Below are 24,660 nucleotides of genomic sequence, written 5' to 3'. Positions count from 1 at the left end.
ACAAATTATGATTAGTATCGTAACTTTTTTACATTGAGAGGAAAATATGGTGCATTCAGGTTTATGTAAAGTCTTAATGTTGATTTGTGGGTTGACCTCCTTTTTTATGGCTGCAGGGTGACATTTTTAATGACTTTGCCTGACCTCAAATGAGGACTCAGGACATTTTTAATCACCTCTTTCTTTCAGTGCAGTATTGAAATATTAGGTCTCCGATAGGACTGGAGAGAATTTACATAAATCGTTAGAAGCTTGGATATATGTACATGTATTGAAACGTACTCTCTTTTCAGGCCGAAACAAGTCTGTTTCGCAGTAATAATGGCTAACCAAGTATTCCGATAGCTTATCTGCAAGTTTATTGGAATCTGCATAATTCCACGAAATTCATAAGTAGGAAACGAAAGGGTTCTAAACAGCAAAGCATCGATTGCATGAATTGAAAACTCGAAATGCATCGATTCAGCATACAGAAGCTGACTGAAAACGATACTTTACCAAGTTAATACACACAGCATACCACGTGCGAAAAGTCAGTCATGAGCCCAAGTGCTCATCAGGTTTCACCACTTGAATACGTCAAAACTTCGTTTCTACTGAACGCAATTTATAGTGGGATTAAGTCCACCTCCAAAATTATATCTATACTCCTATATCTGAGCGAGCCTCATGCGATATTGTGAATTTCATGCAACTTCCGAGGGATACATGTCACAGCTTCGAAATATACAAGGTAAGAGGGTAACTTTTAACAGTATTAATGAAATATTAAATAATGAAAATAATTTGATCTTTCATCTATCTGTATCAAGTTTCTGTATTTGTCTTACAAACGCGAATATACGGAATAACTTCTTCATTCATACCTTCGATGAAAGTCCATAGTATCCACCTTGCGGCTTGCGAGTGAATTGTTTTTCAGGAGACACTCGTTTAGGGAATTGAAATCGCTTACTCACGCAGTAATAACGTCGTTATGATGTATTACCATATGGTGAAATCACTCGCTTAGCCAATAAAGTACACTTACAGCGCGTGGCAGTGAATTCTAGTGAAGAAATAACAGCGTTCTGATGTAGATACGCATACACGAGGATAAGTAGCGTGCCTCCAAGGACGCAACAAATTCAAGTTTGAGGGAAAACTGAATTCGACGCCAATCTTCGGGTAGAAATTTTTCGCATAGAACCTTAAACCGGTCAGGAACGATGAATTCCCCAGTTTTCACGTCAACAAATATTTTCTCTTTCCTATCATATAGTCTAAGAGGCACACGAATGTCGGTCGTAATAATTTCTAACGCAGAGAAACGAAGATCGCCTATGTAGTTTTTTTGGGAAGCTGCAACGTTCTTTTGGTTACCACGCGTAGAGACTTGCCCGGGTTACGCAATCATCCAAGTTTCCGTTAACAGTCATGTACCGAAAGTCCTGCGTGGCATCAGTCCGGATCCCTTCATGTGGCCCTCTTTCCTGTCCTCGTGCTCGTTCCAACTCTGCAAACACAATTTGCCTCCATCTAGTGATTACCTGAAGATCTATGCATACTTTCGTGTGAATATTATGATCTCGACGTCGACCTAACAATGCAACTCAATTACGGCATTTGAAAATTTTATCAACGAAGAAGAGGATTTTTCATCGATAATAGATAAAGTCTGCTGATACAAACGGGTAGGTTTGATGCTTACATTTGAAGAAAAAGTTATTTGTCTTAAACCAACGTTTTGTTTTTCTAATCTCTTTGCTCAATTCTAAGTAGAAATGTATTGGAAGTGAACAAAGTTTTATTTGATGTGGCAAAATGCAAAAAAATAAAATAAAAAATAAACAAGCAGTTTCCTTCGAAAAATATTTTGTTAGAGTATTTTTCGAGCTTAGAAACATTTTTTAGACTGAATGAAGTAGATCGTCCCGCCAAACTAATACTTTGAACGATGCGTATAGTTGATGAGCGTTTTGAGGTAACAATGAACCAATTCATTTATATTGAATGAAGAAGGCCAAACAAGATTTTATTTCAAAATATGCAACATTTTGTTCAACTGTATAGAAATATGAAAATTTATTGCATTTAAACAAATTGATTTTCTTTGAATTGATTAATCTTTCTGTACATATACGTACCCTAAATGTTTAACATAACACAATATCATACAATCAATGGAATTACTGCGAAAGAAACTGAGAAACACGTCGTGAAGCAGTCATAACCATTTTCTAATTTTTATAAGTTATACACTGTGAAAAATTGGTGGTGTAAAGTACAATGGTATTCGTAGTCAAATTTTTGGGTGTCAAATTAACACCGAGGAAAACCAAAAACGACACTCTGGATGCGGTATAGGAGAGAACGGTGTTCATTAATAATTACTAACACCGTTATGAGCATAGACCACAAATTAACACCCGTCAGTGATAAATGGTTGGTTTTGGTGTAAATTTTAGTACAAACTATTCTATTACACTGTCTGTTCACCGCGACACGTTTCCTTTCGCATCAGCACAGAGTGGATAGGATTAATTACTTTTGACTGACATAATTCAGTGTTACAGGCTCACTCCATGCTTGTGTTCTTTCATTTCTTTAACACTAAATTCAAGTTACAACAAGTACCACGGGTAGCCACCAGGCGTCGACTGACACTAATTTCTCCTGCAACAGATAGGGCCCAAGGATATTATAACCGTGACAAAGCGCCTCATTTCATTTATTCAAAATCGAACCGACTATCTGTGGTCATCTATGGAACATTAAAAGCCATCTACTTGGGTTCCTCGTCAGCAAGTTTCTAACTGTAACACGCTGCGACAAAAATGTGTTGAACAATTGAAAATTAAATGAAAAAATCTTTTAAAATCACATCAAGGTGAATTTTTTAATTTCAAATAAAGCCACTAATTTCGGTGTTCCCACGTCGCATGTGCACCCTGTTGTACATAAGTGAACCAATTGGTGACACTAGATATGCAGCCAAGTGTTAATTTGATACCTCAGAGGTGTTCCTATTCTGATCACAGCAATTCAGTTCAGTGCCAATGTAGATCACTTAGGATGAATGGATTCGGTGTTAAGCGAACCATTGTAACACCACGCGTAGACCCAAGAAGTCAACTCCATTTATGGGTGTTAATGAGCAGTGTCAAAAGCTTGGTGTTAATTCGGTATTAATAGCAAACAACGGTTAAACACCAAGCCTTTGACATTGCTTATTAACACCACAAACGGAGTGAGCTTCTTAGGATCACACGCGATATTAAAATGGTTTCAAAGTGTCAAAAGCTTGCTGTTATTTCGGTGTTAATAGCAAACACCAGTTCAACATTAGGCTTTTGACACTGTTTATTAACACCACAAACGGAGTAGACAGCTTGGGACTACTCACAATGATAAAATGGCGTCAAATCTAAAACAATTTTTTCACAGTGTAACCAGAAAATGTACTACTTCGGCTAATTAAAATCTGTACAAATCAATCCAAACTATTTTTGGTTTGTGAACCTATTGGACTTTTTTTGAAGCAATTGGAAATATTTGGTTCAAAATTACTTTATAAAACAGTTAAATGTCATTTCATTCAAAGTTAGTAATTTATTAGAAGGAACTGGAATCTTTAATTTAATGACAAAATTCTTTTATTTTAAATACCTATGCATACAGTAACGTTAAATAATTGTCCGTCTTGTCTTGAAGAGGTATTCAATAATTAGAAATTGCATTCAGTATCTTGTACCACCTACGTTATTTTTAGTTAATTACTAATCAAGGTTAAATTCTATAAATTCACGTTTTGGGGATGATGAAAATAATTAGGAATAATCGGAAGTAGCTATTTTTTGTATGCATAGAAATGCAAGCATCGGTAGTCCAGGGAGTTATAGCCTTTGATTTTACAATGGCATAAGTCGTAATAACTGCAGTGTGTAGAGTTATGGATGTACCTACGTGATTTTACTGGCTTCCAGGCTTCCCGGCACGCGGAATCAATTCAAAGTCTGATGATACGTAAAAAATTCACCGTGAATACTTCATTGCATACAGAATATCCCTATATTCATCTCAAAATACCTTTACATTGGGAATCAAAGCCACCCAGTTGCCAAAACTCCGCGTCACTTCGATACAAAGTAACAGAAACGCCGTAGGGCGTGACACGCATTGCTTCAGCTTCAGAAATTGTTTCATAAATGTCTATTCAATTAGCCTGAGTATTACACGTTGAGAGGCCAAGTAAATTTATATAGCCAAATTATATTGAATTATATTAAACATTTTGTATGAGTCGGCGACAATTTTCAGTGACTTAAAAATATCTCTACTAAATGCATCAGTTCACTTAGATGTGGGTTACGGTATTTTTTGTGTGTACCTACGAATAATGGATTGTTCCACTGCAATCAGTGAACTACGCCGTAATTTCTGCCGTCCTAGTGTTTGGATACAGAGATGTTTGTTCTCAAGAGGGATGCTGATCACTTTACAGAAGGTTATTGCGGTAATACGCAGTTACTAAACAGGTGGAAATTGCATTTGGAACATAAGTTCCTAGTTCAGTTTACGACGCGAATACTGTAAAACTAGTAACGACGTCGTTTTGTTGGTGTTGTGTTGCGCCAGCAGGCGGAACATACCCATCAGCTTGTATCTGAACTACTCGACAACCTCAACTAATAAGCGCTTGGTACATAGTCAGCAAACTCCTGCAAAACCAATAAATTCCTCCATAGTCCAATTCTATGAACGATCACACAGAGGGCGTAGAACATATTAGCATTTTCAATACTAGGAACGCAATTTCGATCGCTAATATTAGTACGAAGCTTGATTAAATTTTACTTTCTGGAGTACTCCATTTTGCGTCATTCCTAACTCAGCGTTGCTCACAACACGAGTTGCGAATGAAAAGCGCAAACACCAAACTTACTGCGGTGCTGGCAACAAGTGTCAAATACCTTTAAAATGAAATTTTCTCACAATTTACATTTAATTGAAGCATGTCATGTCCAAAGGGTAATAATTGTTGATTCAGTCTGATTAATTACCAAATTGGCACCATTTTACCTTCACAATCGATCTCTAAAAATGTCACTGTATACTTGCTGAATCACTCGCGAAAATTGAGTATCTATAATCATGGCTTGTTTTAGAACATTTCAAATGTCCAGTGAAAAAATGAGTTCAAAAGTTTGATTTTAATTGTAAAATAAATGATTAAACTTCTGTAAACACGCCTCTTTCTGATATATAGTGTCACATTCATTGATATTCTAAGAATCGTGGGATGAGAAAAATCAGCGTGGATGTTTGGCGCCATTTAGGAAAGTCTTCGTTAAGTTCTGGCGAAAAGACGAAGTTCGTTTTGGCTACCGTAAGGCGAACTGTTGCTGGCAAAGAGCTGTACGATAATAGTGGTGGTGGCGGCGGTGGTTCGCGAAATAGTAATCAGTGTCGCGTTACTCCTTTGACGGTTCAGCGCCCGTTTTCAAGTGCTCGTAAACGGGCTTGAGCTGCACTAATAAAGGCAAGCGGCGCGACACACGCAGTCAGGGTCTAGCGACATTCGAAGAGTGCATTTTCACAGACCCACACCGATCCTCTTGGACCTCACCCGGAGATAGCGCCTCCGGTCCCCCAGGATTCACAGCCGGCTGCCTGCGCAGAAGGGTTAAACAACCCAAACGTTGAATGTCGAATCTTTAGAGTACAAAAATTAATTCAGAATCATGTTGTCAGCCCTCGCAACGTCGAGAATAAGAAAAGTTGTAACACAATATTATAATAATTCAATAAAGACTTTCAATTAAAGTTTTGCAGTCGTGCACACAATAAATTACTATTGCTGAAGAATAGAATTATATACCGGTTCACCAACTTGGACTTGGGTAGTAAACGAATAAAATCCACCGGGGTGTTGTTAATCATTGTGTTCACCAAGTACAGGATCAACCGATAGCTGTGCAAGACTATCATCTTTCAATTTTCTTTGCCACACGCGTGTATTTTTCGCCAGGTTGACAGACGATATATATCTTAATGCACGTTGCCGCACAGCGATGCCTTCGTACGTGAAACAAGCGTGAACTACCCGGGGCGACGAACAACAAGTTTTGAGTTGGCGTGGGTGGGAATAGGAGGTGTATTTAAAATTTTTTATAAATTTTATGACACCGTGACGATTAGCCCAGACGTTCACAGCTCCATAATTTACTCGCATACGTAGTAACGGTTTTATAGCTCTGTTAATACGGAAAATTTTTATCTCGCACACAGGCTTGCGCAAGACTGGAACTACAGCCGCAATGACGCATGTAAGGGAAATTCGCTACACCATGACCCTGCAACGGAGATTTAATTTTTCCCTCTTGGTATTTCTTTTTATTTCTTTACTCTGCATTGACTTATGCCCGGGCACATGAGTAACCTTTGAATGCCCATCCTATCCCGCGTATACGTTATAGGTACACGTACATAGTTGGTAACGGTATGACTGTTACCACTACCGTGGCAATGGTCAGTGCCTGTCTTCAGGAATGCCGCCTCGATCAGGTACAACAAAATAGTATTCGACTCGGCGAATACCAATGCGTTTATACCTAAGGATTAGACATATTCTCAATCGAACCTAATGGTTATGGCTTTGCAGTTACGTCTCGCAGCCAAACGACACGCGGTTCGCGGTACTCGCAAACCCGGTATGACGACCTGATCCGCCTTGTCCAGCCTTCCCCCTTGTGTCCGTACTGTACGACAAATTAATGGCTCCGACGTTTGAATTGATCTGGTGACACTGGACATCCCTAACACCACGATTCACCTACAGCAAAGGTTTATCCGTCAGACAGTTATTTAATTAAAACTAACGGAGAGCAGGGACTTGTGCAGTCGGTCATCGGACGGTCGCACATTTATCTTCTCCGCTCCCCGGGAAATCGGACACGTGTGAATACCCGGACGATTTGACATACTAATCAGTTTGCGACTTTAATTCACCGTGACAATCCATCTTTCCCAGCTGTCAATGCAGCATCTTCTAATATTCACGTATGAATCTCGTGAAAACATCAGTCAGCTGTTCAATCAATTCCAATATTTACCGCTTCACTTTATTCAGCCGGTAGAGTCAATGTGGAGTTCGTTTAGCTAATACAAAAGTACACATGGCTACAACACACAGTGCCAATTCGGTTGGATCCCTTTGCCTGACTTCGAGTACCTATGTATATCATTATTATCGATTAAACCTGTTGATGCCATGGTCTATAAATACCTGCGTGGTTCAGAGAGTGTAGGATTCTAAAACGGTTTTAGAACATTTCAGAACTATGCTTTCTTCTTCTAGTAGAGCGGAAAACGAAAATTACGGAGAAGAAATATTAGATTAATTGGTCTATACGTTGCTGCCATATAGTTTTTACGTAGAGAAAGATATCAGCAATAAAATGGCCAAATTAGATATTGTTTGGTCGCTGATAAATGATTATTCTCGACATTCATCATTCAAAAAGCATTGCCAGTGTGACAGGCTATCCACTTTAACTTCTGAACAGTCTCATAAGTCCAATATTTATTTACAAACATTTCATTTTCCCTCAGTTACGACTATCAATTTTTCGAAGACTGTTACCAACCCGTGTTGGCATGTTCCTTATTATTTATATTCACACACTTTGTAGTATTTCCGTTTCGTACTTTTAGGATCTTTCCAAATAGAAGCTGTATCATTACGCCGACAAGCCTTGATGTTGTACAGTCGAAGTATACGTGAAAAGAGCCGTGAGCTTTTAAAGGAAAATATAAAATAAAACTCCGAGTAAACTAGTCCAAACTATATTGGCATGATGATTGCAATTAGCAGATGACGACTAGTGAATCGCCAAAGGGCTACGTAGAACTTGCTCTTTTGGTTTCGTCGACTTGCCGCATGCATTATGGATACCTTCTTGTGGATTCCGTGGATCGCGTTCGATTACATTTTTCTCGTGTTCTGTCTAGATGTCGAATGCCGTAGAATATACAGGTGATACCGTCGGGGTCTTCAGCGTTTCAAAGAGCCTCACTCACGTTCCAAGGTATTGCGTGGGCTGGAAATGCAGTTTGACCCTTACTTCGACGTCCGCTGCGACCAGGTATGGAGTTCCCGCACACATGCGGTCTGATGTCAAATGTCCGTTTATTAGGAAATTCCCAATCATGGCCATGCTCGTCTCCTCCCAGGAACTGTGCGCACTTTCCGCTTTTATGCTGCTATTAACCACTTGCTGGTATCCCGTTGCTATTTCCATAGTCAACATTAGTCAACATTAATTGTGCTAATTTTTCGATAATTCCCCTTTAGTCACCTGTATCACTCTCTTTCCAAACGAAAAAATAAACCCAATGAACAACAAGTAAAAAAAAAAAAAAAACTCGTTGACCTTATAACTGTACAATGTAATATTCATCGACTGCAGGAAACGAGACGCGATGTTTGCTTGCGATTTCCTCTTATCGAACGTAATGTTCTGAAAAAAATTGCCCAGTCTGTGACTGGAATAATTACCTCGAAAACTGATTGACTCATCACCAGCTTCAAACCCCGACCCGACACCCTTGTGTTTTAAATTTCATCTATCGGAATACCTCTACGATGATTTTCTATGTAGTTCGAAATGAATATTGGAAGATGGGTTTGATTGCAGTTTTATACGAATCTCATTGCATTCACAATTATAACAATATTCGTTCGGTTTTATATTCATCGAAATATTTCGCTCTGGTTCGATTTTTTTTTTTTTTTTCAATTTCCGAGGCGAGATCTGTAGAGTATAGTCACGTATAATAGCTGATGCAAGTTCACCATTTGACACAGCCTTTTTTGGATTCTCTTTAGGCTTTTGATGTTTTATAGATTGTATAGTACCTACCGTACTGGAAGGGTGGGCACTTCCTCCCAGCTTTGTAATTCCCACCCTTGGATGGTATAATCTATACCGCAATAAGACAGCCGAGCGTATATGTTAATACCATAAACAAGGCCGCGGAGGATGATAGTTCGAGTTCTTAGAAAGTGACTAACAGCGTATAAAACAACCCGTAAAAATTCTGGTCTCAGAGGATCCTACACAAAGCCTGGAATAGGTATGACTAGACCTTAGTAACGGCGGCCGGTGCTGTCATTAGGTGAAAAAGAAAAAGGGCTGTGGAAAAAAGAACCGGAAAAAAGCAACAAATAATCAGGCGGAGCTAGGCGAGAAGGCGCTGCAGAAGCGCGCAGAACAAGAAAAAGAAGAAATGCCGCGCGTCTTCGTCATTTCGAAGGTCGTTCTGAGCACCTGAAAGTCTTTGACTGACGCGCACGTCGAATTGCCTCGGGATTTCCATACGTCGTAAACCTACTACCGTGCATCCGACGTAATAATTAAACGATGATCACTCTGCCCGGTATGTTCGAGCCTTTGTATCGATACCTGCCTGCATCCAGTCTACACCAAGCCATTGTTTACTAGGTGCATATACATAAATATGATTACGAGTTCATTGTCTTACCCACTGTACAGTTACGTGTCGTTATTTTTTATTCCACACCACTAATTCCGCTGGATAATGTCGACCTTTCTTCCCGAGGTAAAGCCAAGGATGATGAGACTATACACGGACACTTTGGCGTGTCAATCACATGAGTAGCCGGCACATTGATGAATCTTTCGTTTCCTGCATTATCCCAACACGATCTTGAGGTAACAAGATATCGTAAAACCTCGACGGTCACACGGAGATAAGAGAATATTTATAAATTGTATTAAAATACGACCAATTAACAAGCTGATTAATTTATTCATCAGCAATTTCTACCGTTATAAATTATTTCACCGTAAAACAAATTGCATTCAGTCTCTCTGTCACGCATGTAGGGGTATTACATGCACCTGGATGTAATGATCATTTGTACACTGATACGTCATGGCAGCTAGAACTTGATATGCGATTTCTCATTTATCAACGCTCCCTTTTCTGCAATTTTCAGGATTTATTACCACTCACTGTACTTCACACAAGATGGAGCCTATAACGCGCAAGGTGTACGTTAGTACTTTTGTTCAAAAGAAACAAAAAAAAAAAAACGTTCTTGTTGGAAAAAGGAGATTGATGCAAGAATATGCGTATTTTAGAAACTGCAACCTGTTGGTATTTCAATTGTATCATGAGGTTAGATTTTCTCCTAAATCTACCGTTCAAAGTAGATTTGACAGACTCGGCACATATCAGAAATGTGAAGTTAGCTTGTAAAATTAAGTTATCATTTCAAGCCTTGAATAAATCTTGTCTCAGAAATGTCTAGCAATTGTTTCAGAAAATGATATAATTTTTTTGTTCCACATGTAAGTCTCACTGGAACAAGTATTTAGACATGCTCGTGTACCTATTACAGATATCAAATAAAAATTTGCGAGTCCGAAACCCATTTTTTCCTGACGCAATGTCTCCTGATTTATTTTTCTCCCGAGATGTTCGACCGTAAACGACCTTGGCGTGCAGGTCGTTGGATTAGATCCAATGAAAGCTATAACAACATTTATACAATGTGGAAACGAAGAGGAATGTTTCCACTCGGAAGAACTAGAATGACCTTGAGATCTCGAAGGTGTCTCAATTCATTAACGGCGACTCGCCGGTCGTCCTGTCGTACCGTGGAATGGCCGGAATCGAGGCAGATTAGCAGTTACCTTGGCTGCAGCCAAGGTCCACCATCTTGGACGGGCGTTGAGCCGAGTCAAAAGTTAATGGGGCATGCTAATCTCGATTTTGCCTGTACTCGTGCATCCTCTTCTTGCGCGTCGGTTGGGCCCCTGGACTCCTTGGCTCTGTTGTGTGCGTATAATATCAGATCGTCCGGTTTTATCCATCCGCGCGTTTTCTCTCGCTCGCTAATCGACAAAAAGTTTGTTTGTTATTGACGCGATTCGTCCACGGTCTGTGACCAGGCTCTACGGATGTTACACGGCTGCCTCCAAGGTCGGCTTTCGAGCCGATGCCGATACCGATGCAGAAGAGAAAACTTGGTGTATCGTCCCGGTCGGCGCGCAGGGTTGATCGTCGGCAGTAGGTACTTCTTTTTCCTCTTTCCCATCCATTCAGCTCCTCCTTTTATTCCTGACAATCGCGTCTCCGGACGACCGCGGACCGATTCCCGCATGATCGCCGCGGCTCTGCCGGAACGCTCTGCAGGATGGGAGATGAAACGACTGATGATTGGTTGGAAGAAGTCCGGCGATCCACCGAGCGAACAACAAAGCGCACGATGACCTTGAACGGAGATCAGAATCCACTGCAACGTCGTTGATTTTCTAGAGTCGTTGTCACCAGTTTTACGCAAGTGTGTGGTTTCAGCGGAGAATTGAGCTTGGGGACGGGAAACTAGTCGCGTGATGCATGATTCTTGTCGAACAATGTGCAATTCATCAATAACTTGCTTTCGGCCCATGATTCCGTTTTTCGTTATGGATACAGGGTATTTCATGCTAACTCGAGCTGCGGTTGATCCTGACCATCTAGTGTTTGGCTTATTTATTTTCATGTTTCAGTACCGTCTCAAACTATCATCCATGCTTTTTCAAAAGAATGCTCATTAAATCCAATCTCTAGATATAAAGTTTTCAAAAATTTCGATCTTAAAAACTGTAAGGCTTATATTTGTGAAGTATTAGTGACCAGGAGGTATATTGAAGAATGAAGAAGGTTTAATCGAAATCCGGTCAGGTAAATAGAAATATTTAATTCTTGGGCAAACGAACATGTTTGCGTTTGCGACGTTTCGGCCGGGCCCTGCCGACCATCATCAGGCTATAATAATGACAAAATGTTTCAGAAAACAATTCTAATTGGAACAGAGACTGAATTAGTAAGAATAGTTGCTGTTATTTTAACTTAGTTATATGATATATATTGTCACATGTTTAAGTGACAATTTTTAGGTTAAGTGTGAAAATTGCGGTTAGCGAAAATAGTATAAAATATAGTTTACATGGATGAAATTTGACGACTAAAGAAGTTAATAATTGTGTAAGAATTGAATTACAAAGAGATCAAACAAGATATAGACGGATTACTCACAAAATTTGACAACCTGTGCCTGCTTAGGTGTTGTTACTTCAGCATTTTGGACGGAAGTGAAGATTAGCGGATATCGATCCAAAAATCTATGGTAATGAGATGTGATATTGATCTATGTTGAAGCAATATGGATTTGAGACTGATAACAACGTACTAAGGGCGCCAATTTTTAAAACTAGAGAATGTTAGAGTATAGATGGCTGAGATGTTGCATATCTGTGCGTTTGTTGACAGAGTTACTTTTGTTCTTAAAAATATGGATCATTTCCTTAATATTACGTTTATACCAATTAGGTTCTGTAGCTAAGGTTATGGAGTTATTAAAATCAAAATGATGTCCAAGACTCAAGGAGTGTTCTGCTAGAGCGCATCTTTCAGTATCATGGCATTTAAAATTTAAGCGATGGCCAGAAATTCTATTTTTTAAATGTTGTGACGTCTGTCCAATATAACTTTTGCTACAGTCTCGACATGGTATTTTGTACACACAATTGATTTTATCTAAATTAGGAGTTACAGATTTTAAATGAGAAAAGAGAGGATATTTAGTAGTATTATTAATTCTAAACGTAATTTCGATGCCTTCAATTTTCAAAACTTTTTTAATTTGGCTAGAAAGATTTTCAATATAGGGTATAGAGCTGGTGTTCTTAAAGTCATTATCATTAGGTTGATTGTTCGAGTCTATATTCCAATCAATCGAATTGTAGATTTCTTCAACTCTATACTTTTTAATATCATTCATGAATTTTAGAGGGTAGCCATTTGAAATAAGAGTTGTTTCTACGAATTTTAAGTTTTTTTTGAGAAATTGAGAGTTTGAAATTTTAAGACAACGATCGAACAAAGCTATGGTGACAGATGTAAGGCTATAATTCACCGGAAAAGATATATTCAAATAAGTTGTCATACGATTATTAACGAACGAAATTAACGAATAAGTGAGGATACGATTTCTTCTCTCAAAGCGTACATTTAAGTCATTTAAATAGTTTTTATGGTGTCATATTATTTTTGCGTTGGAAACAAGTTTGTTTATCAGAGTGCGACACTTTTGATTTTTTTGAAAAAATGTATGTCGTTCTAGAGCCAAACCTCGAAAGTTCAAGACTAAGACCCTCACGTGGCTGCAATTTTATCTATTTTCATCGGTATGCTTAGGTTGAAAACTAGCGTTTAAGGCACATAATCTCATGTGATGTTTTATACGACTAAATGTTTAATTTATTTTTGAAAGTGCTTATGAAACTGTCTACTAATATACCTCATACATATCCAAAAGATATTCGAATCCAGATTATTGTCAAGCCCGTTATGATACTGCCTGGACGAAAAATTCGTGATCAACTGATGCGATTAAAATAAGTATAAAGGATTCCGAAAGAGAATTGTGAAAAAAGATAGCACTATTTTTCACGACTCACCGTATCGTATTATTATATATCATTGAAATTGATCAAATTATACCTATCTTACCGACCCATTAAATACCTAGAGTAGTTGGAATGGTGCCGCATTGAATTCTAGAAGCACTCACTGAAATCACCACACTGTAGCTTTATACGATTGTAAACGCTCACACTAAAGGCAAATGATCGGGCAACTGATATTAATGAAAGATGTCTGAATAAAAAGAAGAATAATTTATACGCATGGTGTTATGTAAAATATCATTCACTTGCGTCAGCCGCTGGATTGAAGTGAGAAATATTTGAGCTAAACCATTTCTATGGTCAATTCATTTAATAAACTGACAAGGAGGGTACCAGACATCAGGGTCACGAATCCCATTGAAACTTCTAGGGTTGTTTAGTTGCTGTGTAGTTTTAATCATTGGGCTGTTTTTCGTTCCGGTTAATGTTGATTAAATTAGTCGTTCTATGAGTGGAAAGCCTTATGAAACGAAACTTGGATATTGTTATCTGAAATTTTAATTACTTGGTCACTTCCTTTGCATTCTCAGCAGACATCTGTTTTCTAATTTCTTTCCCTTTTTTTCATTGACAATCAGTTACTGTTTCTGTTATTTCTTTGTTGTTACTTGGATCAGTATGGAATAATTTCATTTATTTACTTTGATATTATATCTTGCACGCACACGCAAAGTAGCTCCCCAGTGCAGCTGTGAATAAAAGAAAAATGCCTTCTATGAAGAAACGTGAATGTAACTATTTTATGAGTGCAATTATATGCAGCCTTTACACTTTTTTTTTAGTGTTTTAGGACCAGGCAATAACAATTTAGAAAACTGATTTTATAGTGTAGCATTATTCATTATGACAGTTGGACCAATTCGGTCTTTGAATAAATAGTTTTTATGTGCGCATTAAACATATGAAATCACAATAATAGGTGAATATTTATTTTCATTATTAAAGCAAATGAATTTCGATCAAATGTACGATCAAACCAGCGGCACCGGGGTAAAAATGTAGAGTACTGGGAAAACAGAATGTCGTAATATCGAATTTTAACCTACGAGAAAATCTATGTCAAAGGATTTCAAAATGTAGAAGAGTGGAAATTTAGATGAATGACGGATAGAAAACTGAAATATAAAATCGACTTCCAAACATCCGAATTGATTGGACCGCATTCTCCAAAACGTTACAGCACTGAATTATATTAAAAATTCAAAATCAATTTTTTCAGCGCGTGAATGAACTGATTCATAGGTATCTGACTGATTAACATTAAGAAAATATATTCTGTTACTGGTGCGGAAAGTTGGCAATTCCTGTATAGTATAAAGTTTGCAGCACGAGCCGAAGGCAAAGGTATTCACCCGACGCTATGTTTTACTCGAACAAGTTCTGAACGTCAGTTTTTAATAAAAATAAAAAATCCAAATAAAATCTAACAGAAGTATAATAGAACCACGCAATAATCTTATGGGAATTGGATTTCAGTAAATTTTCTGCATTTTTTTTTTTTTTTTTTTGTAAATCGGGCACGACCGTCCACTATGAATAGTTTGGGAGCTAGAAAATATTCATTTTATATCTAGTATTCCTTGGCGTAAGAAAACTAACAAGGAAACGTGGACTGCTCCGATTTTGATCTAGTCCATCTTATTAATGAATAGAAACATTTCAGCGTTGATTTCGTTCTAATCCATCAAGCGCATCAAGCAATCATCCCGTTGGGTGCTTATTTTTGGGAGTCGTTTTCACCCCTCTAAACCGTTTATTAGCAGATAAACAGGTATACGTGTCTCTTAATTTTTAATACACTACAACATACTGGGATAATCTCTTGAAACTTGAAAATCAACTGCGTATGCGCCAAATAATTCAATCTCATTGGTCGGCGAAATCTTCCCGCAGTGATATTTTCGTCCGCGCTGCAGGGGGCCAACGTGCAAAAATGTTAACGTTTGAATTTTCGAAGAGCGTAAGCATTAAATTCGAACCGTTCTTTGAAGATTCAACCTTCCGACCCAATAAAAAATGTTTCCCAAACCCTTCCGAGTCACTACCTCAATTATTTAAGATTCTAAGGTCGAAAATTCGTATCAACTACATCGCTGCCAGAAACAGTTTGACAGCTGAAACTCGGGATGGCCAGCCTGCACGAACAGCCGATAAAACTCGCGCATGCGCAGTTGATTTTCATGTTTCAAGAGATTGTCCCGGTATATGAACTAAATCAATATCGGAGGGGTCGACCTACCTAGGGTTCTTTATAAGAAAAAAATAATTATTTATAATAAATAAAACTTAAGCACGTAACCGAACATGGCCACTTTAAGTCTATGTCCTATAGAAAAATGGACACTAAAGAGTATAAAAAACGTTACCGCGTTTTAAATAAATTGATGGAGGTTTTATTTGAAATGCGGTGACGTTTTTTATACGCTCTAGTGTCCATTTTTCCATTAAAAAACTGAAAACGTTTATTTGCACCAGATCCCACCAGGTGACGTCGTCTACAGGTAAGGTCATTGAGGTTGGAGGAGGGGATGAGTCCATAGACTTATTTATTAGATATAACGATTTTTTTCTTAGTTTCTCTTGCTCAAAGCGATACTGGATATAGGATGAACATTTTTCTAACGCCCAAGCTATTTGTAGCGAAGGGTCGTGCCCATGGAGACTTTTTTTCAGAATGCTAAGATCTACAACACATAAAAAATCCAGACGATTTCACCGAAACCCAATTCCCATAAGATTATTGCAGGGTTCTCAGCAGCTCGAATCTAAAAGGTGTCTCATATCATGCGACTCGTAAAAATTTGAAAAAAAGTTTTAAAATGTCTGTTTATTACAGTTTCTTCTCAGAATTTTCCAAAATAACCGTGTATTACGGTTTAACTGCTGGACAGACTTCGTTTTATTATAAGCGATAATAGTGACCACGGTGAAACAATAACGATAATAACAATACTTCGAGAGGATTTTTCGTACGACAAAAACTAATGTTCAGATCGTGTTCGAACAAAAAAAAAAAATAAAAATACAGTCGCAATTTAAACCTGTGTAACAGATATTCACTCGTGAGCTGTTAATATTGCATGTAATGTTGTATACATATATTTGGAAACAGATGAAGTCAGTAAATGAATTATACATCGATAATCGCAAGTTTACCTCGTTGAAAATCCGTCCATTTGTATCGTGGTCTAGAACTCCTAGGGTGGATGGGTGAATTCCTTTAACGACAAGGAGTATAAATTGATATCTCTAGAATCTTAACGGTAGGGAAAGAAGATGCAAGGTAGGAATTTAGTTGCTCCGTTGATGATTTTCTCCTCTCTTAACGACACTGCCACGCGCAAGGAGTATCATGCCGTAATTGCCTCATAGTCCATTAATCATGATACTTCCACTCGTACTTGGCCCCTGCGGATCTATATATAGCTCCAGGTAATTGTATCGCGAGGTCTTAAACCCGTTACTTGAAGAGAGCGTCCAGAGCGCTGCCCCCAGGCTGAGTGGTGAAAACATCAATAAATGGATAAATAAATAAATAAATATATCAATAAATATATAAAGATATTATTAAACAAGTAAATGGCGAGAAAAACGATCTAACAATATTCGACTGACATCTCCCTTGGTATCTCGTCTTTTTCATTGCCGGTTGCATTTCTCGAGGTTTGCGAATCTGTTATTTGAACAAGTTTGCTACTCGTGGACCACGTTTCTCGGCTTCTCGTCGCTGAGTGCCTCCGAGAGTGCTGAATTGCCTCTTCAATATATTTTCAGTGAAGGCGAATTTCTCCGAAGTATTGAAACGCCGGGGAATCTTGACGTCGCGGCCGTCGGCGCTTGTCTTGGAAACCGATCTAACGGTGAACTCACTGATCGTGAGCCAAAATTATCAGGTATAAACCTGGCGAATCACCTGCGCAGAGATCTGTGGTCATGAAGCGTAATAACAGCAAGTGTGGTATTTCCGCTAAGTTCACGCCGATTAAGTGATGCTTTTATCCTGTTGTGCCGAATCAATTGTTGGAACAAATTTGTGATCGAATTGAACGACGATTTCGTGATTTTTTTCCAGCGTAACATTTTGAAAAATTTTCTATCAGAAATACGCAACGTTTCAATAACTTGAATGTTTCTTTCCAGTTCACTATAATTTCGACACCATAATTACGAACGATTAGAAATCAACAGCAAGATTATACGGTATAATTAGAACGATGATATATCAATTCTTGAAAATTTGAGAGGTAAGAACAGGAAGTGATTCTTAAAATTATGACTCTCTGAATCGAATGTCATCTTGTCATCCGATCGATTTTGAATGTCAGACTTCATATTTATAGGAACCCTGAATCCCGCAAATAACAAAAGAAAATGAAAGCCAAACGAATGAACGGGAATGATAATCACAATTCCATCGGTTATAAATTCCGCCCGAGTTCTTGTGCGTTTCGGTTGAACGGAGGACAGCGGGTAGCCTGAAACCAAATCCACTTCTCTCAACCCAATGCGACGCGAGTCTCATTTCTTGAGTAAGTAGGGACCTACGACGTTACTCGTGTATTCGATATTAATACGGAGGCAATTCGCACAACGATCTATATTTAGATATATAGAAGCGGTGTACCGTTTGCAGAAACGTGTCTTTGCGTGTGAAACATACATCTGGTTCCCCTTGGTGGCTCGCCGATGTACCGCCGTTCCGAAACTGGTTCTGTCTCCCCGTCTTCACTTCCCCAGCTTGATCCTTTTTTCTTCTCCTATGCAGGTTATCTTCCAGAGCTACAGAACTGCGGACGGCTTTTTTGTATAAGGTCTACTCTTACAGGATCCGTCCTAACTTCGTTCCACGCACCTTGAAAGGAATTATTTTATGGTGAATTAAAAACGTGAAAAATTATGAAGGAAACGAGAGAGAAAAGTGAGAATACGGGGAAGATATTGCTTCACCACTCAAACGAAATCGGGGGAATACCGCTTCCATTTTACCCTTTGAAAACTCCTGTCTTGTACTTCTGTAATTACTGATGGTAGGAAAGTGCAGACACGTATCAGATGCTATTTCAATTTATTTTGGAATGAAATGTATACCCGAGTATTCCTTGGGAAGAAAAAGTTAGTCCCTGCTTTGTTTTTTGGAAACTTGTTACGCATGCATTTATTTCACCTAGTCGGCAGTACTACGAATTGAAAATAATGTGCCTTGATTGCACGATGAACAAGATCCTTTTTTTTCAAACCTCTTTATTGAAAGAAATCAAATGTCTTTAATAGTTTAATCGAGTATTATTCTATTGATATCGAGTGAAGTATCACTTCTCTCATTCTCGTTCTGTTGACCTTGTGCACCTAGTAATCGAAGAAAAGAAGAACAAAATGTTCTTCTTTGAAACTCCAAATTTACTGACCAAATACAGGAATCCACTCATGTAGTCCAAAATTGGATAATTTACCACTATTGTTTCACAAGTATAATGCACGAGCATAATAAAGAAAGCTTGTTCACGTGAACCTGTTATGCTTACACGCTTTAACTCGTTATCGCATGTTGGGTATGTTTCTCATGTCACATCAGAGGCTGACATCCTCTCGTACGGTAAAGTCTTACACGGCTACCTCCCACACGCCATTGGAGAGTGACTATGAAACAGCGGAACCCGAATTGCCTTGATGCTTCTTCTTGGTCTCCATCTTTTTTGTGCTATTTGTGTGACATTAAATACTACTGGGCTGGCCTGCGGTGGAATGAAAATGGTAAAAGAAAAGAAGCTGGTGATCCGAATATTTCGCGTGGCGAATATTGCAATGGAAGGAATGGGAGGAAGGAGATTCATGGCCCTAGGTAGAGCGAGGTCTGCAATGTTGGGTCGATTCTTGGAACAGAGATCACCAATTCCATTTTTGCTATGGCCAGTTTCTGGTGGTTGGTTCAGGCTGCAGAGTGACCAGCAAAAATGCAGTCTACTGCACCGGGGATGGTCATGATATTAATTAAGGTGAATTCGAGGCGACACATCGTTTGGAATTCCAAACAAGATTCCTAGCCCCATTGCAGCCCCGGCCTACTTCTAAGTCTCATGCTTTGGTCACACAAAAGACGATAGTCAAATAGTTTCTATTTCACTCACAATCAGATATTACGTTCATTTTCCCAAGTTAGCTAAACGCCCTCCACGAGAAGGGTGAGCTGTCTTTACTTTATTCAGCCTCACACAAAATTCGTGAGAATTATTGCCAATGCAATTTCAGTAACAACAGGGCCTGCTTGAATTCCATTATGTGGGAGCCATATTCTATCATTATCGCCATTGCGGTGCTTTGTAATGAACGGATGTAACACTGATCATTATGTAAAAGCTACCTTCTGCAGATCACATGAAAACTGTAATGCTTCGTTCACTACACTAATCCGTGTTTATATGTACCCTTAAGCGTCCACTAAGTGCTATAGATGCAATTTCGCTTCACCGTACACAACAGTTTAATCAACAGGTCGAATCCAGTGGGTCAGGTTTTAATACAGAGTCAGCAATTCGATAATACACCTTGTTACCATTATGCTCGGATTAGGCGCCAGGGCGGTCGATCGGTACCGACCTTCTTTGAGATCTGTTTCCAGTTTCACACCGAGGTCACGTCGAGGGTTCTGGGTGACCCATAAAAGCATTGAATGGCCCGTTAGATGCGGTTCTATTCGTTGTCCACTCGAAGTCAACACCAGTCGAGCCGTTATGTTAAATCCAGGACGACCTGGAGAGGCCTGCGAACGCACACTTTTCTACCTTGCAAACTCCTTTTTCGCGTTTTTAATGCCTTTTTACCTACACGCTGCACATTAGGACTTGCCAAGTTCTATTGGCGCGATTCACGTACTTGTAAAAATGGTACTACCATAGCCATATTTATCATTGACAGGCAGCTATGATATCCAAATAACCGATAAATCACATGATTCATTTACAATTGAGGTGAAAAAAGTTTTTTTGCATTTTCTAAAGAGAATGATTTTAGACCGCCCTCAAACTTTTATTTTAAATAATCATAACCTTATAGATATATGACAGAATTATTTCTGCTCTACGCTACGAAAGTAAAATTCTATAAAAATGTTAACTGTAGCGTAAGTATGTCCATATCAGGCCGGCAACACAAAATCCTTACAGTCGTAGGCCCTCAACTAGGTAGTATAGTAGCTTGTCTAGGATGTGATCTGTAATGGACCTTCCTACTGAATGTTCATACAATCGTTGTGCTGGTGACAAAAATGTTACAAAGACCACAGTCGGATTTCAAGTTCAACCAGACTGGGCGGTTGAGTGTGATAATATTCACCCTGAGAAGGGTTATGTACATGGCCTGTAATTAAGACATTCCTCTATACGAGAGACAAACGGCATTCGGTTACGTTGGCATCAATAACGGGCCTTGGCCGTGAAGAAACGATGTCCCTGACTTAACCGAGATTATCGAAGGAACCTTGAGGCAATAGGCGGTAACCATTGTGGTTTACTGAAGTTGAGTTGATTCTGTTTGCTCGCAGAATATTGTTTATTTACGTGCCGAGTACAGCTGCACTATTCCAGTAATATATTGCGAATCGTTGCACTTGCGATTGGGTCATCAATCACTTAGCAACGCTTAGAAACTAACAACCGCTCAGGCGTCGGGCGTGCCAAGAACTCGTATATAATGACTATAATGTTTCCTTACCCTGCTCCATTCCCCAGGCGGGTGGGTGTGCGTACATCTAGCTTTGCTAAGTTCAGGTTAGGTTAACCGTGGACGCGCTGGAGACGCTTGTATGGTAAATCATTTATATTTTAAACACCAATAACAGAAAGAAGCACGCTGAACGAAACTGGTCCAGGGATCCCAAAAGATACAGCTCAATCCCGTTTAGACCATCCGAAATTTTATCACCTGCCCAGGATCTACTCAAAGTGGTTAGATCTGAAAATTAAATTTTCCAAAGCTGGAGAGTTGTGATTAGACCAAATCTGATATTGAGAAATGCGATACTTCAAAAGAAGTAACCTGTTCATGACTGAGCTAGTAAGTTACTTCATTCGCAATATTGTTCGTGTTTTTCACAATATGTACCCTGGAAGTATTTCTAAAATTTTTGAGGATTGAGTCCAAGCTATTCCAAATCTATTTTTAATATAATTTCCCATCCCGTAGTGAAAGAATGATCCATCGCATCCTCTTATGTGCAGCGACAATTACATTTTAGGCAAAATCCAAATCCTGAGTACTTTCACTTCCAGTGCAACCAATCGGTTTCTTTTTTCTTTTTTTTTTTCACTTTTCCATCTAGCTAGTTAATGAGACACGTATCACTGACGAAGGTAGGAAAGCCCCGTCAAGGAACCCGTCAGGGAGTATGTGATTTCAGTGAGGGATCTGTAGGGAGTCCCCTAATAGTGGTTTCTGGGAGGACACTGTCAGGGCGTTGATCGGGAGTCGAATAATTTCATACAGGAATACATAGTCTGCGCCTGATTAAAACCTCCGATAGGGTCCCGATGTGGTATCATCGGGGCTCATGAAATAGCTCTACGAATCATGGTACATTCATTTATTTCACATAATGCGTGTTCATTTGTTTATTTGTTTCAGATGATGATTCGTGCTCATTCGAAGCCCCGCCCCGTGTTATGTAATCAAATGAGTATTTTTCATCGCATTGCCAGTTCAATTGCTTACGCAAAATTGGTACCACATGTGTAACACTCGGTACTACAGTTTTGGGACGGAATTTCCATGGATATTTCCAAGGTTCACAAAAGTTCGTGAATATATCGTATTTGCCCCTAGGGAATCCCCCTAATTTTTCCAATATTTTTGCATTAATATTTTTGAACTTACATGAAGCGTTCTCCACCAACTCAGCCACTTTTTTCAGTCCTATCGGATCTATACCACAATTGGTTACATAGAAGTACTACTTAAAAGTACTCTCAGTGAATTTTTTCAGATTTCTTAATTCACTCGACTTGGAAATGGCTTCTTTTCAAACTCGTATATCGTGGAAGATTGAAGTCGGGCGAAAAAAATTTAAACATAAAAAAGTTCTGTTTTCCATGAACTATTCAATGCAATATATGTTATATTTTTGACGCCATTAACTTAAATAGTTGTATAAATGTATAAATGGGCGGTGTTATATTTGACCAAAATTGGCGGATGTCAGCTACAACAGAAAATTTTTTGCGGCAACGGCGTACTTTTGGAAAAGACAGATGTGCCTTTTAAATTCATTCCGTTCCCGCTTAACAGCCAGCACGCAGAGCCACAAAGCCGGAAACCATACAAATTGAAAAGAGGTAAGTGCTGAATTTATTAACCGAAATCCTACTCAATTTTATATATCGTAATCCAAATTCTTCGGAGAACAAAATTTCTCGTTGTTGATCTAGAGTGAATTGCTTTTGGCCATTGTGCTAGGTTTCATTGATTTAAAGGGTTGCACCACGGTAAAAATTCGAAATGTTTCGTCGTTTTGCATTTTCTGATAGATGCATGTTTGAAGAATGCTTTCTTCAAATGTTATGAAGAAGTTCGTAAAATTTATGGAGATAAAGCATTATCAGTGAACAGTTTCAACCGCGCGACTGTGACACTTAAAATCCATTATTAGGAAACTACCGCTAACATTGCCTTCATACTTTTCAACGATGGTCATATAAGCCTCGTGAATATATTAAAAATAATAAATGTCAAAATTGGTGGGTTACTAAATTCCGATATTATGTACGAATTACCCATGACTGAACGTTCGAACGGGTTTTTCTCAGAACTACATTTTTTAATCTGACCGACAGCAAATAAAATAACCTATACATTCAATTTGCATGGTCCAAGTTGTAAATTGTACGAAAAACCAGTATCTACGGTACCAGTTAGGGATTTTTTTTTTTTGTTACAGACCCTGTCTAATTTTTTTTTTTCATTCATTAAATTGTTCATAAAATTTGAAAAATATGCAGTAGTCCGCTATTTTGTTAATTTTTATAATATCAACTTTTCCGTACCTAGTTCTATAGACGAAGGTGTCTAGTTTCTGAATATATTTACATATATCTTTTTTGTTATTAACCGTATCGTTCAGTCGCTGTTGACGGAATGCACCTGGAGCAGGGTGAGGTGGTGGGGTCGGGGAGGGGTGGTATAACTGCAAGCACGGGGATAAATTGCAGTGAAAACTTTTTTATATACTATTAAATAGGTATATATTAACCAGGCAAATCAATGAATTTATTCCTTTTCGTCGTTTGTTCAAAAAAGAATAACGAAAATGCACTCACTTTTACTGCACTTACCGTGGTGCGGTGCCTTAATTATTTTGAAATTCAGTCACTTTACAAGTTTATATTATTCAATCCCAACTTTTGACCAGAGTTATCGATTTGATATTAGTTCTATTTAGGAATAACCGGACTCCTTCCTGGCCAATAGATTTTCTCCCCGGTGTATTTACATGTACCTAGTATCTATTGTATCACAGCGCACATCGCGTTGAGCGCAGCCCTGTTATCATTCATCTGGCTAACAGTAGACCTCGGCGTAAGCTCGGCGTGAGCCTAAGGTAGGTACTGTGGTAAGCTCTATTCCTACCTGTCTCGATGCTATCTTGAGGATAGCCCGAGTACCAAGACTATAGTGAGCACTACCTGTTGCTGATATTTTACTGTCAACCAATGTTTGCCGAACGGTTGTCCGGGGGATCAGATTACACTTGCCCATGGCTACTGCAGGACCTTTAGATCGTCTTCGGTGCCTCCCCATTTTCAACCCTTCTCTCATCTCTTTGCGGTAAGCTCGTCTCATCTGCATATTGTGGTCCATGGTTTAGGTGTTTTTGAACGCGAATTCGGAAGGCTTGGTTTTAATTTGTAGTCGAACGCACTTGGCAATTGGTTACTCTTGCAGGTATACGAATTATCAAGTCAGCAGTCAATGGTAACAATTGAGGAGTGAGTATTCATTGTAGAACAATGGCCTCAATGTCATGAGCAACCTTTGACAAAATAACAATGTACACTATCGATCAATGATCTGGTGATGCTGTTTGCAAATATTCATGGATAAGAAATGGCTGTTGATCAATATGTTACAACTGCAAAGAGTATCGTTTGAA

Source organism: Neodiprion fabricii, chromosome 5 (genome assembly GCF_021155785.1).
Source record: "Neodiprion fabricii isolate iyNeoFabr1 chromosome 5, iyNeoFabr1.1, whole genome shotgun sequence".
NCBI lineage: Eukaryota > Metazoa > Arthropoda > Insecta > Hymenoptera > Diprionidae > Neodiprion > Neodiprion fabricii.
This window is presented reverse-complemented; position numbering follows the sequence as displayed.